This window comes from Triticum urartu, chromosome 7A (genome assembly GCF_056163025.1).
Source record: "Triticum urartu cultivar PI428250 chromosome 7A, HENAU_Tu73, whole genome shotgun sequence".
Lineage (NCBI taxonomy): Eukaryota > Viridiplantae > Streptophyta > Magnoliopsida > Poales > Poaceae > Triticum > Triticum urartu.
In genome coordinates, this window is record NC_141879.1 from 587,311,073 (window position 1) to 587,318,386 (window position 7,314).

The 7,314-nt window shown below is 45.1% G+C and overlaps 1 long non-coding RNA gene across 1 annotated transcript; it reads right to left on the bottom strand.

Annotated features, from left to right (window-relative positions):
- Positions 1-1,433: 1,433 nt before the first annotated feature.
- LOC147960567 (uncharacterized) lies at positions 1,434-3,093 on the bottom strand. The gene is made up of 2 exons (XR_015611841.1): positions 2,287-3,093; positions 1,434-2,197 (listed from the first exon to the last, which is right to left on the bottom strand). It is a non-coding gene; the product is annotated as an uncharacterized LOC147960567 (long non-coding RNA).
- Between the last annotated feature and the right edge of the window lie 4,221 nt (positions 3,094-7,314).

Genomic DNA, 7,314 nt, shown 5'->3' on the forward strand with positions numbered 1-7,314 from the left:
TTTTCTGGTACTGTTTTCGCTCTAATTTTTTAACCGTTTATCGGAACGAGGCGTATAATATACCATTGGAAAACTATTGATTAGGTGCAACTTTGCCATGTTGAACACTTTTCGAAATTCCTCTCGATTTAAGAGCAGTTTCAAAAATACTGCGGCGAATGACGAGTTCCAGCGAGCGTATTTTCGTGATTTTTTCTAAACCGCTCATCGGAATAAGGCAAATGATACGCCGTTGGAAATATATCGTCGAGGCTCATATTTTTCATATCTATTATTTTCTTTAATTCGTTACAGTTTAATAGCAGTTTCGAATTTACTAAATCGTGGAATTCTGTTTTTTTTTGAAAATTTTGCAATTTCCGGTACTGTTTTCGCTCTAGTTTTTGAACTGTTTGTCGAAACGAGGCATGTAATACGTCGTTGGAAAGCTATGGACAAGGCGCAACTTTCATATGTAGAAATGGTTTTGAGATTCCTTACAGTTTTAAGTTAATTTTGAAAATCGTGCGGCGGACGACGAGTGGCAGCGGCCGTTTTTCGCGTAATTTTTACAAACCGGTTGTCGAAATGATTCAAATGATACGCCGTTGGAAAGATATCGACGAGACACAACTTTTTCATGTAGAACACTCTAATTCCTTACGGTTTAAAAGCAGTTTTAAATTTACTAAAATGCGGACACTCTGTTTTTCGCGACACCCAAATCGACGAGTGGACTTCATCCGACAGAAAACCGCACTGCTTCAGTCAAAAATCGCACTGCATCAAAGAGTCAAGTTTTTCTTGTCTTTTTTTAATATTTTTGTGAACGAGTGGACCGCAGAGACGGGGCAAGTGAACCACGACATATATCGAAGTAAACCACATTACTATTGTTGTTTCACTATTTTTTTCGCATTTTTCATGTTGGGCACAAGTGAACATCATCACTCTCAAAAGTGAACCACATCGGAGGGCCAAACGCACTGCAGCGTTGCATTTGATATAGTGAACAATGGAGGAGTTTTATTATAGTGAACCACGTGGGAGAACAAAGTGAGCTTCAAAACATATACTCTATATTTTTTCATTATTTTTAAACAGCCACACACACAGCCATTCGACGGTGGACCACAAAGTTTCACCATAGGCGGTTTTTTGTTGCCTTTTTCTTCTAACTTTTTTTTATGAATTTGAGTGGACCGCGGAGATGAGTGCAAGTGAACCACATGAAGTGGAAACGTGGTTTGTGACATAGTCTAAGGGGAAAAGTGAAACTTCTAAGGCAGTGTGGTTTTGTCTTTTTTAAACTTCTTTGAAATTTACCTCGACTACATCCTCAATGTTAATGAGTTGCATCAAAATTTATATTCTTACTAAGTGGACCACTTAGCAATTCAGAGTGAGCTGCGTCACATCGCTTTTTAACTAGCAAACTACCAAGCCACTTCAAATATGCAAACATTGTTGTTTTTGTACAAAGAGAACCACCGGGATCCCACAACGAACTGCAATGATTTTCAACAAGTTTTGTCTATACAATATAAATAAGTGAATCGTGGTAGCACACGCCCGCAACGGAATGCAAAATTTTGGGTCTGTCGTCCCGCGGGCTGCACTCCAACGTCTTTGTCTCCGAACTGCGGAAAACAAAAATTGAAAGAACAGAAGGAATACTCCGGCCACGCTGCACTGCATCTGAGCACGCCACAAACTGCAGAGAGCGCCAAAGTGAGCTACAAACCATTCAGTTGCCTGCTGCACTGCATCCGAGCATGCCACAAACTGCAGAGCGCCGAAGTGAGCTACAAAGGGAGAAAGGTGAGCACGGGGCATCGATGTATGCTGCTCCTGTCCATGGGGAGGAGTAATGGAGAGGAGCGAACTACACTGGTCTATGGGCTACTGCTCTACCTGGGAGTGAACTCCCTGATTTCAAAAGAGGAACACAGAGAATGGCAGATAGCATGGAACATCCTCCGATCAAAATCACACAAAAAAGATTCTTAACTACACGCGCACGTCACTGATGAGAAGTGGAGGAGTTCACTGGAAGGTCTAAACTACACTGGTCGGACTAGACGCACGGTCGGCGGAGTGCACGCAGATGTGCTCCGCACTGCACGGGCACGACGCGTGAACTGCACGAGGTGGAGGCGTGGCTCCCTGGAAGCAGAACATAACAGCACGCTACCCCCGGCGAAGAGCTACACAAAACCTTTTTCAAGAACAAAGTCAACTTCTTCTTCAGTATAAACTGCAGACGACACATAAACAAAATCCAAAGTAAACACATGTGTACTGCACCGCGGTCGTCGGTGGCTCCGGCCGGCCTCGAGAGATTGACCCCGATGACAGGAAGGGCGGAGGCAGGGAACGGAAGGGCCGAACTGCAAGCCCCTGTTGGTCGAGCTGCACGCCCGCGTGGGCAGAATTGCACGCCCGTGCGGCCCGTCCCGAATCCGGCGGCGGCAGCCTGGATCCGTGCAGATCCTTACCGCTCGAGGGAGAGGGAGAGGACGACCCGTGCCCCAGCGGCACCATGGTGGAAGGTGGCGGGGCAGGGGTGTATCCAACGCGAGGAAGGGGTGGCCGGGGCCGGCACCGAAGGGATGTAGTTGGGAGGGTGGATCAGATGGCGCATGCAACACGCGTGGTGGGGGTGGGTGGGAGGATGGTCAGCGGTGCTCGATCTTGTCGCCTAGTGCGCGACATGGCTGGATCCGTCGTCGAGTAGGTACGCGGGGAGGAGATTGGCGCCGGTTGCGGTGGTGGAGGAAGCAGGTCGGCAAGGGATCACGCCTAGGGGATGGTGCGGGGGCGCAGGAGATCAGCGCCGGCAGCCGCGCGGGGCGATTAGGGGCGGCGCGCCCGGATCCATGCCGACAACCGCGCAGAGTCCCTGGGCCCAGGGATGGAGGCGGGCGGGGCACCTGGGAGGTGGTGGCGGGGGGAGGTGGGGGGAGGGGAGGAGGAGATTAGAGCGGCGGGGGAGGTAGCCGGCGGGGCGGCGCTGGTGGCCGGCGCGTCGTCCAGAAGGAGAGAGGCTGGGTGCGGCGAGGAGTTGGCTGGGGGCAGGGGAAGAAGGTGGGCAGGGGCGGGTAGGTGCTGCGTGGGTGGGGGAGAGGGGAAGAAGGGGGTGGGGCTGGTTTTGCTTTTTATGTTAGCAATCGCAAGGATCGGGGTGTTAGCAGAACAAGGTCAGGTGTTATCAAAATAAGACTCTTAAGGGTATTATCATAATAGACCCATCATATATATATATATATATATATATATATAGTGTTATTATTCATCACCCATGGTGCAGAATAAGTTATTCTTCACCCGAGATAATCTTATGATCATTTCATAATTAAATTACGTTTGGAATTCAAATATGCTCCGTTTGGATGTTGATATTCAGGGCCATGGAATTGAATCGGCTCCAATATCAAATCTCTCAGACTTTGATATTGACATTGAACTTGAATTCTGTTGTTTGGATGTGCATGATATTGACATTTGGAATTCGCATAAGAGGCTAAATTCTGAAGCTTGTTTGGATGGTCATTGTCTACATTGGAATTGCCTCAGTACACTGGTACCTATACGTTTTGTCATTGGTTTTCAGTACCAACTATATATATGTAAGGAGTAGTAGCAAGTATTTTTTTGATTGTTCTGAAACGCAAACGCATGAATTGGCTGTGAATACCTCTGCCTGAGACAACACTTGGACAGTTGCAACTACCATGTGAACTAGCGCTCTGAATCTGAAACGCATGAGCTTTCATAGTTCAGATAAACACCGACTGAATAAATGAGCTCATACATACATCAGCTCGTACATACACGACACTACAAAGATCAAATTCAGATCTGTGCAGTTCAAGCACTCCACAGCGGAATCTGAAGAATCATTCGGATCAATTTCGACAGTGGTTTCCAACATGTACATTAGCTCGTATGCCAAATTAAATAAACACTTCAGCATCAGCTACTAATGCATTGTCTTCCACGTCTTGGCCTGCCGAGCAAAACGGAAGGACCAAAAGCAAAATTTGTATCAACATCTCACGACTATGAGCTGCAAAAGGTTAAGAAAAAAACTCAGAATACTAGCACATGTGGGCGAGGATTAGAGGGGATTAGAGCTTCTGTGTAGGGTTAGGGAGGGAGCTAGGGGACGGTGGCACCGGGGCTACAGGAAGAAGCAGCCATGGGGGGAAGCAGCGGTCGTGCCATCTGCCATGGGAGGCGGGTGTACAGTGGGTCAAGCAGGCGGCGGCCAGAGGGACGAGCGCGCGGGATGGGTCAGGTGGACGCGCATGGAGGTGGGCCGTGGGCGCACGCGGGGGGAGGAGCGGACCCGCCGGAGAGAGGAGAGAAGAGAGAAGGAGGAGGAGGGCGGAGAGGTCGGACCTGCGCCGCCGGAGCTCCCTGTCGTGTCTCTGTTCGTCTCCTCTCTCGCTCGGTTGCCTGTTTATTTTCCCTCCAACGGGCGAAGCGGTAAGTTAGGCGCTCGATCCCAAATATCAGGCAAAGTCAAGCTCCTATGCTCTGAATTCGGCAACAGCTACGCGGGCTGTGAATGGAGCCAGCCAATATCTTGGCCCAATTCAGCCAGTCAATACCCTAACCATCCGAAAAATGGCATTCGGGCTGCCCAATACCAATATCAATTTCAAGGCCCCAATATCAACATCCGAACCAGGTGATAGTTACATTCCTATTGATTCACTACGTAAAATTTGACATAAGAAAATAAAAATATAGGTTATAAGACAAGAAAATTTGCAGTTTATGTGTATTTTAGACTATATTTTTACGTTTGTAATTTTACATAACATAAAATATTTTTTACGGCAATTATATATTTTCTTACGGTCTCTTTTTGCGTCGAAAATAAGACAAAACTTATGGAACGTAAAATTACGGTGCATTGATGGTAAAATAGAGGGGGATGAAGAATAACTATTCCTCACCCAGGGTGACGAATAGCGTGACCCTATATGTATATTAATCTAGCCACTCGCCTCTGTCATTTCTTGAGTAAAAAAGGAATAATTTGTGGGATTATGAACACATTCTAACATAAAAAAGGGATTCACACTACAACATGAAGGTATGTTAGCCGCCAACACAGGGCAACATTAGGAAAGTAGCTCCCCTTAATACAACAGAACATAATGTTTAGCTTGTTTACAACGAGACGAGCTTTGTCGGGTGAAGGTGAAGTTTGGATTGTCCAATGACATGAGGAGATTTGAAGGTTCCTTGCAGATGTTGTCGACGCGAGTACACGAACGCCTCTAGCATCATCGAGATTTAAGTGGCCAACCACCAAGACTTCATGTGGGTGATGACCGAGCAGGCGAGAACCAAGCTTGCAACATGCTCATGTTTAGTGGGAGGCGCCGTCATGCTACACCAAGTTTCCAATTCCTGCTAGAGTCATGGAATTGGAAGCTATGTAAGGGTTGGTGGCTCGCTGGTATGGGAATGTTAGAGGCCGACCCATCGTTGTCGCTAGCTCATTGTGGATCCATAGCAGCTACCCAGAATTGCTATTATGCTCGCTTTGCCCATGTTCTCGTGGGATGTACATGGCAAGTGAGGATGTGACCTAGATAATGAACGATGGGCATCGCATGCTCTGTTCTCTTGAACGTTAGTGTGCTTGACTACGACTACGGTTCATTACGATGAAGCGTTCCTTGTGGAGATGCAAACTAGCCGGGAAGCCATTGATTCCAGATGCCTCCTTTTCCTATCAGATACATGTAGGTTGCCATGAAACTTGCCTTTGCAGCTCCCTCTATTTTTGCGGCTACACTTCTCACGTAGTTAGATGAATTTGCTCATGTTGGCTTGGTCCAGGTAACATATATACTACTATTTATCATGGAGGCCACATGCTAGACAACTACTCTCACATTGAGATCACAATAATGCTCCAATGTACTAGATCATAACTTACGATTTATGTTAGTCACCAACCATTGGCGGGTCGTCTTTTTTTCTTTCTTGCGGGGGATTAGCGGGTTGTCCATTAGGCAGGTCTATGGCCCTCCTCGCAGGTTCACCTTGTTAATGGCTCTTTATGCTTGTCGTACATATGTCGTCCTCATGCTTGAATCTTGATAGCTAATTTATTGCTAATAATATAGTATTAATGTTATTTATCTACTGCACGCATCTCTGTTTTGTTGTTCTTTCTTTCCTATGATTATGCAAACTGAGATACCACTGATGAAATCATGGCATTTGTTCCTTCTTCTAAGTGCATCCGTTAAGTTATAAAGTCTACAAAACTATGAGATTCTACTTGTGGAACACATAGACAAGAAGCTAGAAGTTTTAGAGAAGAAGCCTTAACAAGGTGGTCAGAAAATATTAGATGTCTAGCTAATTTACGTCGATCACAAAGATTTCTAGTTCAATATAGGTTTCATTTAACTCTAACAATGAGTTTGTATTTTTGTTGGGGTATCTAAGTTTACTTATAATTATCGTAGTTGCCGTGAAAATGAAGTCACAAAGTCTATTACTTTTTTTTGTAAGATATTATATTTAGATAAACCCCATCACATTTGTTATTGTAATTTATGGAATCCATCATTTTGCAACATGATTAAGAAAAAAGCAAGTAAGCATGCGACATAGTGAAACGTTTTCTATAAACCACCAAAATGCCAAATGGAGTATAAATGTTTGTTATAAACCACTGGAATACCAAATGGAGTATAAATCAATCGGAGTCACTCATATGCTTCGCATTTTACATTCTATGTATTTTGACGCCGGAAGAGACCTTAGGGTCAATCTTCAATTTTTATGGCCGTTGCCATGCATGCTTTACTAAAGTTTACTTGAAACAAAAAATGTGTGAGTAAAGTTGACCATAGTAAGTAATTGAATGCAAGTGTGATGCTTGGTAACTGGTGACATACAATAGCTTGATTTCAGAAGTTACAATGATGAGTGAGATGATTTCATTTGTGACTATTGTTGTCTTTGTATTTTCCATTGTTTCGTGCACTAACATACCACAAAAGTGAACATACTCAGATACTCTCACACTTGTCAATTAATTCCATTGACCTTGCAACCCACCTGAAATTGAAGAGCTTTCTAGAGGCATCTTTGAGGAATTTTAGTGACGAATTCCATCATACTATCAGAGGACAAATGCTTCCCTCGGCTGATGGTGCTCTCCATGGAAAACCCTGTAGCAGAAACTATCGGACATGTTCACCATGGCACCTCCGTGAGCAGCTTCTTCCAATATTGGCGATGATCTTCTTACATCTGGGTGGTATAGAGATGGCACAAGATTATTGTGTCATTGGT